General features: G+C 40.4%; 1 protein-coding gene across 1 annotated transcript in view; it reads left to right on the plus strand.

The window, feature by feature from the left end:
• The first annotated feature begins 12622 nt into the window (after positions 1–12622).
• Positions 12623–16771, plus strand: part of ctnna2 (catenin (cadherin-associated protein), alpha 2) — a 265719-nt gene continuing 261570 nt past the window's right edge. The window contains exon 1 of the mRNA XM_029497289.1: positions 12623–12729. The gene's annotated coding sequence lies outside the window, so the exon portion shown is untranslated. The remainder of the gene's footprint in view (positions 12730–16771) is intronic.

The following is a 16771-nucleotide window of genomic DNA, read 5'->3' on the forward strand; positions in this document are numbered from 1 at the left end:
TTCATCATTGATCAAGTCAAACTTTTCACGTATCATCTCAAAGATGATCTGATTTGTTGGTTTCACTGGTGTTGGAAGTCAATGTCAGTGAAAGGAGCTGCTGTGCTCCTTCCAGGATGGTATGTGGGCTGGGCGAAGTTAGCTAACGTTACAGAATACAACGCTTGCAAGTGCGAGTATCTTGATTATTTAACAGGCTATAATAACAAGATGAATTAGCAGGCCTCACAAAGTCCAACATTTGCTAAACTAGCATGCTAATAAGCCTGATTGTGTTGTTGGGTGTTACTATAATGCTGGGGTATTTTCCACTTGTAGGGAAAAAGAGTGACAATCTGTGGTCACCTTCATTCCTTCCATCTTCCACTACCTGACATCTCCGGTAGAAGAGCAGAAGAAGAATGAGCTTCATAAAAAAAATGTGATACCCTTTCAGTGACAGTGATGTAAATAAAAATATTTAACTGACTACTGACTACAGATGGGCATAGACTAAACTGAAAATAAAACATTCTTACTCACACTTCTGTTGCTTGTGAGATTACTATTGAAGTTTCACAGGGCCTAAAAATCTGATTGCTATGAGAATGCTACAGATGTGACCTGGGCTCACCATCCTGATCACAAGTTCACATTATGTTTCGGCCGCCAAGGCCTGCAGGGCGATCCAGCATGATTCGGCCATCACCACCCCGAGACCCCGGCACAGTGAGCAGGCCCCAGAGCCGCAGGGTGCCAGAGCACACCCCCGTGTGGGGGGCAGACTGCTCAGAGACAGAGATCAACCCAGAGCTGAGGAGGACAGGAACACCCCTGATGCATGCTCAAGGTGTTGTGGTCTGGGGATCTGATGTTGTGATCCTGGATGTGGAGGGTAATAAAAACATTGCCATAAACAAGAATTATCACCTTAGCAGAGAGAGTAATATCATAGTGCAGGGAAGCTAAATGTATGAGCAGAGAAGGCATATGCTAGCAGGCAATGGCTCGAGCTACGCTAACCGATTGGGATAGACATTTGTTGTCAGGTCACAGATAAGGCAAAAGTTAGGGGTTGGTGGGATTCTGCAGTCCAAGATCGAGGCGTGTTGCTGTGCTACAACTGACCAGAAGTGCTGTACAGGTGAACAGAGCCAGAGAGCGTGGAAATAGGTGTCTGATGAGTGAGAGAAACCCATTGTATGCGTCTTGTAATGAGTTGTGTGTGCTCTGTGAAGTAGTTTGAACTGGATCAGCTGTAAATTTGAGTCTTTAGTCATTTTAAATGAGCAGCCATAGCTCTTATTGAATGAGGACACTACAGTGTCATGATATCAGAAAGTTAACCCAAATGGACCAAGGCATGGTTAGTATGCATACTTCAGTGGATATAATAAAAATTTAAGCTCAACAAAAAGATTTCTGTTCAACACAGGATACAGTTCTTGTGAGTAAAGGAATTAAGTCTGGTTTTATCTGAGTTGTCTGCTTGCAATAATTTTGCAATTGCAGATGAAGTAGTAGTAGCAGTATTAGTAGCAGATGAAAACATTGGTTATGTGACAATAGCAAAAAATACAAAATACCTTATTAAAGGTTTATTATATGCCTCATTATGTATATCTACTTTATGCTGGAGCATTATTCTGATAACACAGTATGATTTGTATTTTCCTTAGCTGGGTAATTGGTCATGGGATATGGCCTATCTATCTATCTATCCATCCATCCATCCATCGGAAATAAGTAAACTGACTTTCTCAGCTTTCTTTTGAGTTTTGTTCAAGTGTGTTATTTCCTTGTAACACTTCTAACCTTTCAGCCGTCGCTGTCTCTCCGAGACAGTGATTAACAGTTCTGCCGTTCAGAGTTGCTGCAGAGAAATCTGTCTGCATTTGAGTAGAACTGTATTCATGACTGAATAAAAGAAAGAGACATTAAGGTAGGAAATTTATCTTTCTTAATAATCTGACTCTTACTATTTTTTTACTGACGAAAGAAACAAAAATCCATAAAACTTACCTTGTTCATGCTGGTGTTATCAAGTGGACGTAGTGTTTATCATGTCAGCCCTCGCCACATTAGAACATCAACAATGACAAATTTGAGAAGTTTTCTTCTGTTCTGTGCTCATTAAATAATACATTTTGCAATCTCACAGAAGAAAATGGATCTTCCTCTAAAGACATTTATTGTTCTCATATAGTTGCAGCACTGCAGTATTCTTGTGCAAGGGAAACACAGTGGTCCCCCAGTTAGCAGTTAAACTGTCTTGGGGTTGAATATAAACCAGCAAGGCTGAACTCCGTGCGAAGCATTTGCTTTGAGACCTCCCTGGAGATATGTTTATAAATGGATGAGAATCATTGAACAGGACTTTGTAACAGTGTATATTTCAGATCCTGTGACAGTACACACACCATAAAACAACCAGTATTCAAGGCTGTGTGGCTTCCAATCTGGATGGCTGTCTGCTGGCGGAGGCTATGTCCTTCAGCTTTTATTTGCCTCCAGCTTTATTAGGCAGTTCAGCAAAAAAAACTTCAGCAATACAAGCATGCTATGAAATGCTTTGACATTTAGAAGTGTGGGTGATCTGGTTTTCATGACAAAGCAAATGGAGTTGTGCTAAGTTAACGTTCAATGTCAGTTAATTAATTGGAAATGTAACATCTTAATTGATACTTCGTGCCCAAGGCTTCGTTTCATATTGATGAATGCATTCAGTTCCCACTTTAACATTTCCTTATCATAAAGATTACTCCTAATCCTAAAGGTAGTGGTTGCTTCCAGAAAAAAAGGGTGATGGCTAATAAGATTAAAAATAAAGACAGATATGCAAACATTTTCAAGCAGACATTTTAAAGGTACCTCAACACCCAAACTGTAAATAAACCAGCCAAGTTTGGGAAAAACCCACAGACACAATTCTGCAGAAATAAATCACAGACTCACTAGGGCCTTTTATAAAGCTTGTGCTTCCTCTTAACTGATTTTCAGGTAGCTCAATAAGCCCAAAACTCAGTAGTAAGTTAAACGACTTCTATAAATCAAGATTATGTCGTCAGGAAGCTAATCTTCTTGCCCTATTGTTGCAGATACAATGGAGACACAAACTGACAAACATCCACCGAGGAGAAAGTCGTTCAGGGTGATCTTCTTGTCCTGAACTACTATAAGAACAGCAATTTGACATTCATTCATTCATCTTCTACCACTTATCTGTTTCCAGGTGGCGGAGTGCTTCACCCTGGACAGGTCAGCAGTCCATCACAGGGCCAACACACAGAGACAGACAGACCAACAACCACTCACACTCACACTCAGAGCTACAGACAACTTAGAGTGACCAGTTAACCCAGACATGGTGTCTTTGGATGGTGGGAGGAAACCCATGCAAACATGAGGAGAACATGCACATGCCACAAAGAAAGGACCCCCGACCTTCTAGTTGTGGTGCAAAAGCACTGACCACAATGCCGCCGTGCTGGCAGCAATTTGATACATTTCAGTCATTTCACATGCCACTGCTCTGATTAGAGACAACAGTGAATGATAATTACTGTCACTAGTACCTTTTATTTACTCTCCCTATTATGTAAGGTTAGGTTATGTATTCAGATGTTGAACGTAATTGGGACAAACATGATGCTAGGCTGTAATGAATTCTTCTCTTATTATTGTGTTGTGCTGGTTTTTTGAATTAATTAACCTTATTATTACCCACCAAAGTGGTTAACCTTTGTACATTTGATATGATTAAATTCATGCATTTGTTTTATAGAGTAACATAATTACATTTATGTTGATTTGTTTTGTTCTAGTTTCCTGTCAAACTTTATGTCTTGATTCTGGATTTTTATACCAATAAGTCTGTATAAATGTAACCCACAATATATTGAGAGTCTTCCTGCCTTCGCTGCATCTCTCCCATATTGCCACCAAATAAAGGCATGAATCCCTACAATTTTGATTAAAAGATGCTGCAGACTCATATTTTATAATCGTTTAAGGTGCTTCACATTAACTTTTTCTTCAGTGTGGAAAAATAAGCATACATTTGCATTATCCCCTCCACAGCCCTCCTGTTGTGCAGGGAACAGCATATCGTGCAATCATGTAGTGCAATCATGCTCTCAGCAGGGGGGACTGGCCCTCAGTGGAAATGTGCTATTGGTCTTCACATGGTCCACTGACGCACACCAAGGTGTCAGTTTGTTAGGCACACCCCAAAAAAAAAGAAAAAAGAAAAGAATCACACCAGTTGTGATGCTGTAATTTTGCTGATGTTGTTTTAGAGCAGTAGTGATTCCCTTTTACGTTTTTTTCAGACACCATGGCGAGTGACAGTGTTGTGTTGTGTTGTGTGATGCAGCCAGTTCATTCTTTGGTCTACTTCATTGATATGAAAACAGTCAATTGAGTCAACACCACCAAAATAGCCTCTACGCAAGCATCATGGGGGATTCATTCCTGTTTTATTGGAATAAATTTGTTTTTTGGATATGCAGCTAATAAACCAACTCAGTGAATGTGAGGTCACTTTATTTGGGCAAAGTAGTGAGTGAAATATGAACGAGAAACAACAGATTAATAGAAACACAGGTTATATGCTTGCTCCTCTGAGCTAAGCGTTGGCTCATTTAAAAACAGTTACACATCGGTTAACAGTAATGTGAAATGATGATCCCCAATACTATTAAAGAGTACTGTCTTTGTATTGCTGGTTAACTTGACAAGATGTATTAGTAACATCAGTGGGCACTTACTTCAGATCCAAATCTAAGACAAACAGTAGCCAAGATAAATGAGATATACTGTGGCCAGTACTTTTCTGAATATGATGGTGGACATCTGTTGATATTTAAGAATTGCAAACATTTGTAACCTGTGATATCATAATGTAAATGTAATGAATGGATGGTTTACGCTTGTGTACTGCAGGTTCTTGATGAAATGGCTAGACATTTCTGGCTTTTGTACTGTTTTGGGGCTTCCACAATGAAAATTAGCTGGATTTTCTGGGCAACAGCCAGAGAAGTAATTGCACCACCAACCCCTAAGGCCTTGTTGGTACATTTACTCAAAGTATTGTAGAATGGATTTCTTGTCTGAGAGGTAAAAACCACTGTGGAAATAAACTTAGTATGACTGAGTTCTCATTTGGATATACAGTTACATATTCTGAACACATATGCAGGAACTATGAATAATTTATGCCTCCTTGTTGGTTAGTGTCCATTTTCCCTTCTTTCTCTTATTCCTTGTACTCTACAGTTCCCTGTAGTTAGTGACAGCTGATGAGAACCATGGTAGTGTGTTCTGTGGTTGCTCTTGATATTTTCATGAAAGGTCATAATATTTTTTGAAGCCCAAAGTTCAGCTCATCATTTTCAGTGGTTGTTGAGGTTTTCTCGATTCTTTGGGGGGACTTTCTGCCTGTGATGACAGATCCAGTATGACATCATCATGCAGCCTTTCAACCAGCTGGAACAATTACAAAACATGAACCATTCATGGGATAACAGCTGTGAACATGTGTCTGCACACGTAAATTTAAAAACCCCAGTGTGTGGACGTTACGTGATGATGAGGAAGCCTAACCTGGCTTATACTGGTTAGGCTTCAGTTTCCTTTAGTTGGTTGTTTTCAGTGACCTTTTCCACTTTCATGTTTCCATGTTTTCTGCAGCTCCTCTTCATGTGTATAAGGACATAGTGAAACCAGAAATCCTTTTAAGAAAGGTTGCTATTGTGATTGTACACAAAACAAACAGCGTATTGCGTATAAATGCTCCAATTAAGTCAATGTAGAAAAGCACCGATATGACGGTGAAATTCTTATAGATGGGCTGAAACTAGATACTGAAATGCGAGTTCAGTTTATCTATCACTAAAATTAAACATGGCTGAATGTTATGCATGATGGTGACTTTCACATTTGAAATTTGCCGTGAAAAGCTTCAGTGTACACTTAGCACCATCCCCAAAATGGTTTTCTGGAAAACCACCAGAACATTCTCGCTGAAAAATATTATGTATAAACGCTTGCGGATGCCATACCTTCTCTAAGGGTTGGGTTTAGGATGGGAAGCCTCGATTTCTCAAACAACAAAATGGCAGCCAGGCGCTGTTTCACTCTCACATTAAATCTCATAGTAACATGTGAGTCTCTGGGAGACGACACACAATCTTATCTAGCCAGCACACTCCTAACAACATTGGGCTGCTAACAAAGCAAGCTACTGGGTGACAGCGAAAGGGCACCATGATCACAAATATTCCATCTCCTCCATGAGTGCGCAATAATCCACAGTACATTTCACAAACACAACTGCTAGAAAATGTCACGTCAAGCATATTATTAGATTGGCAAAGAAGGATGGATAAGTCAAGAGAATCTGACATTATTATCTTTAAGTATCTTGGTTCCTGATTGAATGAATATATGAATATGGACATTTTCAGAGTACACAGCCACCTCATCTTTGACCAGGCTGACCCTCAGCAGTAGATGTATGATGGGGGGGGGGTTTACATGGATAAATGTCATTTTTCAGCCATGCATTTGCCATCACATTATTGTTATCATCCTAGTAGCAATATCAGCAGTCCAGGAAGGTAATGGGGTATTGTTGCAGTAGAGCTTCCACTAACTCACTAATTCCACACCTCAAAACATTTTCTGTGAAATGGCATCACACATTCTGAAGCAGATCTAATGTATGATGTCTGACAGTTATCTCACTTGAGAAACAGTCCACGACACGGCTTGCTTCAGCGGCTAATGACAAAAGATAGCTGGTGCAGTTGGGTATATATTTTCCTGTTCCATATCAAAGGGATGGCTGATGATGGTGAAGGACAATTGACCTTTCTGTGGAAAGCTTGTATGTTTGGTTTAGTTTTTTCATTGCTTGTTGCTGTGAATGTGAACAGCTAAAAGTGGCTCTTCCCCACCACTCTCATGCACATCATGCCCAAACCAACAACAACATAAGGAAGTGACCAAACAAGCAGACGCTGAATTTCAAGTCGCCAGGGCAACAAGGTTAGACGTTAATCACAAAGAAATCCTCCTATTTTTAGCATCCCTGATTGAAAGCGTGGCGGTAAATGATCATTTAAAGTGTGGCACTCATTTAAATGTAATCATCCTCACTCTTCTGCTTTGCATTTGAAAGAGCAATCTGACACAATTCTGTGCATGGACTCTTTTAGATATCATATCTGATTGTCACATTTAACATGATTTTTTTTTTTTTTTTTTTGCACCCCTATTAAAATCTATTCAAATAAAGTGGGAACCGTTTCAATAATTCTGCAAACCAAGTGATACATTTGAGTTGATATGAAGATAACCGTAACGAGCAGGATGAATGGAGTCAGAAGAAATGATACGATGATTGCTACTGTGATTACAGCTCATTGGAGAAAAAGAAGTGCCTAAAAAAGTTATGAAAATTTGACTCTCCCAGGACTGCCGTCAACAAAAGGGAAACGGAGGGGTTTAATATGAAGAAAATTTTAAAGACTCTCATAACATACATATTCCCGTTCTTCAGTTTCACCTTGAGTTTAGTTCCATCACATCATGAAGAGTTTTCTGATAACAACTTTAGCGTCAGTGAAAAAATTAGACCAACATCCCTCTTTTCCAAAACAAAGAGAACATATTACGATTAAAATGCTATTTTTACCGGTTAAGCAGCCAATGGTACACTGGAAGTTTTCCTACCACTTATTTATGTGTTTGTTTCTTTGATTATTGTCTCATTGTTGGCAGAGAGAGGAAGAAACGCTCTTCTGTTTTAACAAATCAGGTTTTTTCAAAGGTGCTGAAGCGCTGTGAAGTTTATATAGTAACACCTAAAATTTTCTTTTTTTTCCAGCTCCAAGTGGTAATTATTATTTTTGTCTGCAAGGCTAGACAGAATGATTTTGTCCACGGTTATTCACAATTCTGGCATTCAGACAAGAAATGACTCTTGAACGCTGCTCTCAACAGATGTGAATGACCCTCATGTCACAAAGGGGGGATTAAAAGAAACACGAAAACCAAAACCATTCTCTGATTGCGATATGAACCACCAATGACTATGACTCACAGGACAAAGCCTGGGATTTTGTGAGCCAAAAGACTTCAAAACTTTATCATTCAGGCCCAAAGTACAGCTCGGGTGTAGTGTAGTGGTGACCTCATTATGTTAAGAGAGCAGTAAAAACCAGTCCAGGGACATTTTTCTGATTGCAGTCCCTGGAGTGCCTGGCCTCTGGGTGGAGGCTAGGGCCCAGCTGGACTTTGTGCTGGAATGTGAATGTGTGTTCTAAACAGATGGGGTTGTAAGAAAGCCAAGCAGTTTCGCAGTTTTTATTTGAGCATACAAAAAACACACACACCCTTCTATATTTTTCAGCTCATTGAATAACATTGTGTTACAATCTTAGGAATATTGTGTATTTTGAAGCTGTACATCTTTACAAGTAAAGTAAGGCTTGTCGCCTTAGATAGATAAATCAATAGATAGATTTACTTCACTGATGTCAAGCTGAGAACGTCTTCAATCTTGTATTGCTTTGTGTAGTTTGACTTGGTCTCAATATAACAAAGTAGTTGAGAAACCTCCAAACTCAAAGACAGGTGTATTCCCAGTGTAGCTTCGCTCCGAATGCATCAGTCCAGTGAACCGGATAGTGAAAGAATGAGATACAAACCAGTGACAAGTCCACAGTAACTCCATAGTCACGGTCTTCTATCTGACAAATGAGGAGTAGCTTGCTAACATGTTGTGCTGGATTGCTGCCATGACAAAAAAAACCCAAACAGATGGGAGACAATAGGCTGCTGTTTCTGCTCTTTTCTTCTACCAAGACAAATATACAGGCAGACAGAAAAAAATTGCTGTGGCTTAAGATAATGCACATAAATGACCGTAAAAATACTCATAAAGAAGTGATTCACTGTCGCCATTACTGACAAACGCTTGTTCTCTCATGATTCATCGCTGGCTTTGTTCTAAAAGTTCAGGCCATGAATTCCACTTTAAAAGGTCTGCACCGTTTTTTGTGTCGTAGTCTTGAATTGGTAAAATCATTTCAACATTGTTAATATGACCATTTCACGAAAACGATTATCCCCTTTTAGCAAGAGTTCATCTGCCACAGCGGCAAATCAGAGGTCCATATAATTCAGGAGCGCCTTAATGACCCAATATGTTGGCTGGAAGTCTACATAATCGAATTTCCCTCAGAGATAAAACTTCGCTGAGGCTTTCAGTGATTACCTTCTCATTTCAGACTCTGTCATTGTCCAGAAGTTCAACGGACTAAGCATGAAATTAATGTAGCTTGGAGAGTGCCTACCCTCCATACTTGTCCTATAGGTTGACATGTGACATGTGTAATTAATGAACAGACCTATAGAAGTTCATGTCATAGTTTTTATCAGTCACTTAAATGTGTTAATTATGTATATAAGGTGAGAAATTCCTCACAAATGTATTCTGATTTAGATGACTAGAAATACATGCATTACAGTTCAATGAAAGTATGTTTAAAACATGGCACACACAGCAATTTATTGAGCAGTTAAGCAGGCAGACCTCTCTTTTCTGTCTCTCAATGTTCTTGTTCTCCCAAACCTAAGTTCAAAAAAGTAAAAGTCTCTATTAGTTTCTTCTTCAGGCCCATTCACCAAGAGTCTACGAAGATCTTTTTCAAAGGAGTCGATGGGATAAATTGGTGTCATGAGATTGAGGGGGATAATTTTGTCAATCTGCGTGTTGTGTGAAGAGAGTAATGGGACTGACAGGCAGATTGATAACACATTTGTGGTTACAGCACCGTGCTGCACTTTCAAAGTGAGCGGCAATAAAAATAATATTTCGGTTATGGTGCACGGAGACTCACCCGTAGGGACAGGGTGAGGAGTTTCAGATAACTGGAGAGAGCTCAGACTTGAACCCTCCTACCTCCCTCCTTGTGGACATATTTTGGGCATGTCCAACTGGAAGAAAAACTCAGGGCAGACTGAAATATGTGTAATGATCTTAATATCCCATCTAAGCTGAGTTCCCCCAGGTAGACCAGGAAAAACCCAACCGCCTGACTACAGTTACAGCCTGCTGCCACCAGAATCCAGAGCCAGATGAGGGGCGAGGAAGGATTGAAGGACATGTTTGCAATGTGTTTACAAATTCATGTATTCCATGCAGGTCTCACACAAATCTGCCCCAGGATGTAATCTGTGATACAAGAGTGTTCACATTCAACATGCATAAATATGGTCAAATGTGTGTGTAAAGATGAACGTTTCAACAGTTCCAAAAAGTGTACGTGTCTCCAGACAGCAGGAGGATTTGTTGCGCTGGGTGCTAGAGAAAGCCAAATCTACATTTGACAGCATTTGCTTCTATGGATAGTTAGGCTGGGAGGAGAGAGCCTGCACTTAGGCACACATTCATAAAAATTTGGAAAGCACAGACCAAATGTAGGTTACAAAAATCAAACCAAATCAACCGTTAAAATCAACAAATTAAAGATGGTTTCCTGTGATATTTTCTTTGATTTGATTTCATGTTACATGCTCATAAAAGTCTTTAACCAATAAATCAAAAAAAAAAAAAAAATCTGTCAATTTCTAAGCATAAAGTGAATGTAATACTTGCAGAAGTAATTAGAGAGTCTGCTCATTGATGCGCAAGGGGTACTAATTATTCCATTTTTTCCACATCTAGTTTTATTACAAAGCAAAGAAATGAAAAAGTGTGTTTCCAGCTTCACTGACTGACTAATGTGTCAAGTGTAACTAATGGAAAACAAATAAATGAACAGTCGGCATGCTGCTGTCTGAGTGTTGATTTCCACTGAAAGTGTAGCTGGACGATATGATTGTACTGCAGCTGCTCCATTTGGGAGCTGCGTATGTGCTCTCGTCCAACAGCAGCTGTGTGTTACATCACTGTGTTATTGCACTAATGCTCTGAATTTTCTTGGCCTTTCCAAATAAATAAACACAATGTCAGTTTGAGTGCAATAACATCAGATGACCAAGATACATCTGGATTGATAAAATGCTCTCAGTCATGAAGCATATATGACAGCCCCTTATTTTCCCCCGCCATTGAAAAATGTCTAAAAAAGTAAATTATTTAATCTGGGACATTACAGGACTCGTCAGACATGCTGACTCTGAGACGATGGCCTTCTATTTAGTGCTTCCAAACACTATATTGGTCTTCTCATTGAGGAAAAAAAGTAGGAGTGGAAACGGCCATCTGCCATCAGGTTTGCCTCAAATTGTTGTTTCTTTTCCACAGCACACATTCTGACCTGTTATAGCTGGAAAATTGAAAGTTAAAAAAATTTGTTTTGCCAGAATCCTGGTTTATGTACGGCCTGGTTCACTAGCACACTGTCTTGGCTCAGCAGAATACTTCATTTGAAATGTAATGGACTGATTACTAATCTGAGTTTTCCTTCCATAGCAAGTCAAAAAAAAAAAAAAAAATCTATTCTGAAAAAGGCAAGCTGATAGAGAGCACTTTTTCTTGTCTTTCTACGAAATTGACGCTTTACAGTTTATGTATTTCTGTTGTTCCTAAAAGTTATTAAATTCGAGACATATTTATGTTGTTATTAGTTTAAATGTTAACACATGGAAATGTCCTGCGTTTTGTGACTTTGATCGAAACAGACAAAGCATCAACAATCGTTTGGGTGTGCAGAGATAAATGCAAGGAGGTATCTGTTTTTGTTATTACAATTGTTTACTGTCTTTGCACATATTTTCAAATAGGGAATAATTTAATATTGGAGGAGCTTTGAAAAAAAAAAAGCTCATCTTAATAAAAATTGAAATATTTAATTGTGAGTTTTTATGTTCTCCCTGTGTCTGTGTGGGGTTTCCTCCAGGTACTCCAGTTTCTTCTAACTGGTCACTCTAAGCTGTCTGTAGCTCTGAGTGTGAGTGGTTGTTGGTCTGTCTGTCTCTGTGTGTTGGCCCTGTGATGGACTGCTGACCTGTGTGAGCCCCCACGACCCAGAAACGGAAAAGCGGAATATGGATGGATGGACATTTCACTGATTTACTGGCTAGTGTAGATTTGCATGTTTTGTCTTGTTGGCCTACCAACCAAGACATTTTTATTCTTTTCTTGGACAAATTTGATTTCTTGTCAGGCTCTCAACCCCCCCCCCCCCCCCCCCCCCCCCCCCCAACACACACACAAGTAAAAGAATAGCTTAGCACTTTGAGTAACCCCAGTTGTTGCACAACCACATTTTATTGGTAAAAATCGATGGACGCTCCTTTCTTCATATCCTGTAAAGTGTGTTTGACTGGACGGCGATCAATCAAAGACACTTCATATGATTTGGCAGTAAACATACACAGCTGGCCCATCACTACAGCTGGATGGAGCCGCACACCCTGCTGGAGGAGGAGGAGGGCATCCACGCATGCGTCCGCCGCACCAGCAGCCGCACCTGCCCCGCTCCGCTGCTGGGAGGGGTCGTTATTTCGCAGGGCGGCGTAGGAAGAGGAGGAGGAGGAGGAGGAGGAGGAGGAGGCGGCACTTCCACGACGCGACGCCGCCGACAGAAAGCGTGCAGCCTCAGATTCAGCACCACATCGGTGAGGAAAGCGTCCGGGTCGAGTGTCCGCTCCTCCAGCTCCGGTGTGGCTCCAACAGGGAGGACGTCGAGGGGAAATACTCCGTGAAGCAAGAAGTCCCATCTCCACCGGCGAAAGGTGCGTAGTTACAGGCTAATTTATTTATTTGAATCGTTATTATTATTATTCGCTAGCCTGGTAGCATCACACACGCTGCACTGGCTGAGCCGACGCTGCTAACGTTAGCTCAGTAGGCGAGGTCCGGCTCCATTCATCGCAGAGCTCTAAGCTAGTCGGCGGGGGTAACTAAATAACCCCCCTTCCCCCAACCTACCACCACCACCAGGACTCAGCCTCACTTTTTTTGTACCGCGATGGGGCGTTTTTTTTATTTATTTTTTTTGTTTTCCTCTTTTTTCGCCGAGCATGGCTGCTTTGGTTAGCTGAAATCTCAAGAGTCGCCCGCTTTGCTAGCCCGGTGAGAGCCGGAGCTCCGCTATCCAGAGAGCCGGGTGCTGAAAAGCCGCGATCCGTCCGACGGAGGCTGCCAGCCGGACACAGACCAGCTAAAGCTGCTAGGCTAGTGGAGCGGCTAAGCTAACTGTCACCGGCTACTTTGCTAGGAGAAGGTGTGTGTGTGTGTGTGTGGGGGGGGGGGTTAAAACATATATATCAGTCCCACATCTGCATTAAGGACTCTTCAGTCCTCCATCTGTGGGTTAATGATCCTCACACTCCTCATGAGCTTTTGGTTTCTCTTCCTCGTCTGCTTTTTCTATCGCTGTTAAATTTCTTTGTCTGTTTTTTTTCTCGCCTTTGTTTAATTGTGAGCATCTAAATCTGCGGATTAAATAAACCGGTCTGTCTGTCTGTCTGCCGCAGTTCAGCTACAAGTCACGCCAGTCTTTCTGCCGATGGTTTTAAAGGAGTTTGCTTCTGATTTGAAGCAGCGCTGCTCACATCCTTTCCTCGCCTCACCCCCACCTGGCTGTGCAGCCGAGTCCCTGTTAGCGCCTTAGACAACAGAACAATCAGTTAAAGTAGCAGGCTGTCTGTGGGTAACGCAGCTGATTCAAGCCTTCCCATCCTCACCGCCACTGCCAGCAGTCCAACGCTGAACCATTATGTCAAATAACTTCCAAAAACAGAGCTGACACGTGGCTTTGATGAAAAATCTTCCCATAGTTCATTTCTGACGATGACATGACATGACAAAGGCACTGTGTTCTTGCTCTTGTATATTTTATGCTCCTGCTCCTGTGTTTAAAGGTCCCGTTTGTTTGCTTTTGCAAACCTTAAAAAAAATCAGATTTCTTCTTGGTTGTTTTGTTCTATGATTTATTTATTTATTTTTATTTTTTTAATTTATTTTTGGTGGGCTTATGTTTGCATATGTGGATCGTCCAGGCCAAGTGCACTCAACAGTGTTATGTATCCAGCAGGAGACGGGCCATGCCTCCTGTTGCCCAGTGAAAAGTCAGAGAGCCACGGTTTCTTCCTGTAACTGGAGATGTAGACCCTCGGAGGTCTAAAGGGGTGTCACACAGTGGCTTTATTTAGACCCTCTGAACTTTTGATTGGCAAGGAGGCATGCTCACTCTCTTTTATGGGCGTTGTGGGTTTCTCAGTGTGTTTACCCAGTCATGCTATCAGTTGGAAGATGGGACAAATTGCAAGGGTTGATTTTAGTGGTTGATCATTAAATTTATTAGTCTGTAATAAGTTGAAAAATAATAAACGCCGGTTGGACGTTCCCAGAGTGCGAGGCGATAGCTCTAAATTGTGTTTGTTCAATTTTACAATGACGAAGCTGTGACAAGCAGCGAATTCTAACATTTGACAGGGTGGGGTCGGCTCTCCTTTGTATTAAAGGAGTAGCTTTTTATCAAAATTGCAGTAAATTATCTGTGCTTCACTTTCTTAGACAGGACCCATCATTGCATTTCTCATTGTTCAACATAGCAGAGACACATTGAAAAAACAAAATGTTTAAATGCAAGAAAAAAGCGCATTAATTTCCTAAAAAGTTGACATGCCTTGTGGTGTGTGGTATGAGGGCAAAAGCAGGAAAAAAAAAAGTAATGTAGTTGCAGTAAATTTACTGAAGCAGAACTATATAAATGTGCATTTGACACAATATTAACTTGAGGCAGACAAGGCAAAAAGCTGTGATTCCATGCTGCCAAGCATGCACAGACTCTTCTAGGCCCTTTGGGAAATATCTGCATATGTGTGTCACTGTCAAACCATCTGCTTATAACTGTCTTTTATGCCAGGGTTATTTGTTTAACCTTTGAGATAATTTTTCTTTTTTACAGTAGACTGCTTTTATTACAATGATGCTTCTATGCTAGATTATTAATCAAAAGACTAACATGCTTTAGTAAAGTAAAGTGCTTAATAGTTGCTTCTCTTTGTACTTAAACACCAATGTGGTGTGATTTCAGACTGAACCATTTGTGGCACAAAGGCAGCACATTTGACCAAGTTGTTGTTAAAAAGATTCAGTCCCTGATTGAGCAAAATCAGCCAATTGTTTTCAGACACAACGTCTCAAATTTTTTAATTCCTCACCCCACATTCGATAATACCAAATTACAGCTTTTGACAGCCACCTGTATGCAATCATCTAAATATGTTTGGCTCAGTTACTGTATGCCATTTGCAATATAAAACCGGCTTCTGTCACAGGCAGGAGGAAAAGCCATAATTTATGGGTGAGACTGGGGCAATCAATGGTAGTCAGGGGTGCATTGTGTTTCCTGTCTCCTGGGAGAGGAAGTAATATTGGCTGAACACCATGGAACCCCCTGCTCGCTGTTGTAGTGGAGCAGGACTCTGAGGTAGCCATGGCACCCCCGCTAACTGGAACAGGATTGTCTCTCCTCTTAAGCCCTCTCTGGCTGCAGTTCTTGCACAAATGTTTGATACTGTTTAAGAGATGAGAGATGAGGCAATAGACACAACACAGAACAATCAATACTTGTAGTGCTCTTGTCTACCACATCAATTTTAATTCTCCTGACCCCAGGGTTTTGCATTACCCTAGGCTGCAACTACAAGCACACACCAGATTTTTGCCTAAACAGATGTCCTCATGCTCTCAAGGCAAACCCAATATATTATTGGTGTGTATGTAAGTGCAGGGGATAACGCCACAATGCTAAATACTTGTCGCTGGAGCATACTCAGTAATGTGTGACGTTGGAATATGTAAGAGTAATTAACTATTTATGCAGCGTTTTCCCACATTGAGCCATAAAGGCAATTGAAAAAAGAAAGGAACGCTTCTTTCAGTGGAAACAATAAAGTAGATGTTCCAGCAATGCTTGAAAGCATATTTCATATATGTCAGCAGCAGTTTGGTGAGGCAAGAAAGTCTCAGGCTATTCTCTTACATTCATTTGCATGCCTGCTATAATGCTCTCAGACCACAACCACAATGCTTATCAAAAGATCTGCTCAGATTGTATTGTTGCAGCTTGGCTTTATGCTCTATAGGACTATGAGTTAAAAAAATAAAAATAAAAATAATAATAATAAAAAAAAAAATAAAAAAAAAAAAAATATATATATATATATATATCAATCCACCCATTACTTCTTTTACGAAGTCTGCGGGTGGGTGTAGTTTCACAAAGGAGCACCTTATAGAGCTTTACGAGTCATCATAATTGAGACAGATGTTCTGTCTGTTTCTTACGAATCTGATGAGCTCTTAAAAAAACGAGATGTGCAGAAGTCTGTGCTCCCCTACTGCCATCACAGCTTGACTTGAGCGGAAATAGTTAATCAAAATTTGATATCTTATGCAACTCAGATCTTATATTCAGGTTGCAGTTAAATTTTTAATTTCACTTGAGAAACGGAGAATTTCTGCCCTTTTTGCCAACAAAAGGGCAGAAATTCAGCTGCACATTTCAGGATGCAGGGTGGACTCAAAGTGTTGAGGGAAATGCAGTTGATTTAATAATGTAATGTCCAGTTCTAGGTTAAATCATTTATCTTGGCCTTTTTCGAGCTAACATTTCTGGTTTCCTTATTGAATTATCAGCCTTTCATGTGATGGTGAAAATCTGGCACATACACTGTGCCATATAGTCTACAATTTTTTTTTTTTTACATTTTTATCGTTTATTGAAACGGAAAAACAGTTGAAGATGAATGAATGAATGCATCA

The sequence above is a fragment of the Echeneis naucrates genome, chromosome 1 (genome assembly GCF_900963305.1).
Source record: "Echeneis naucrates chromosome 1, fEcheNa1.1, whole genome shotgun sequence".
Lineage (NCBI taxonomy): Eukaryota > Metazoa > Chordata > Actinopteri > Carangiformes > Echeneidae > Echeneis > Echeneis naucrates.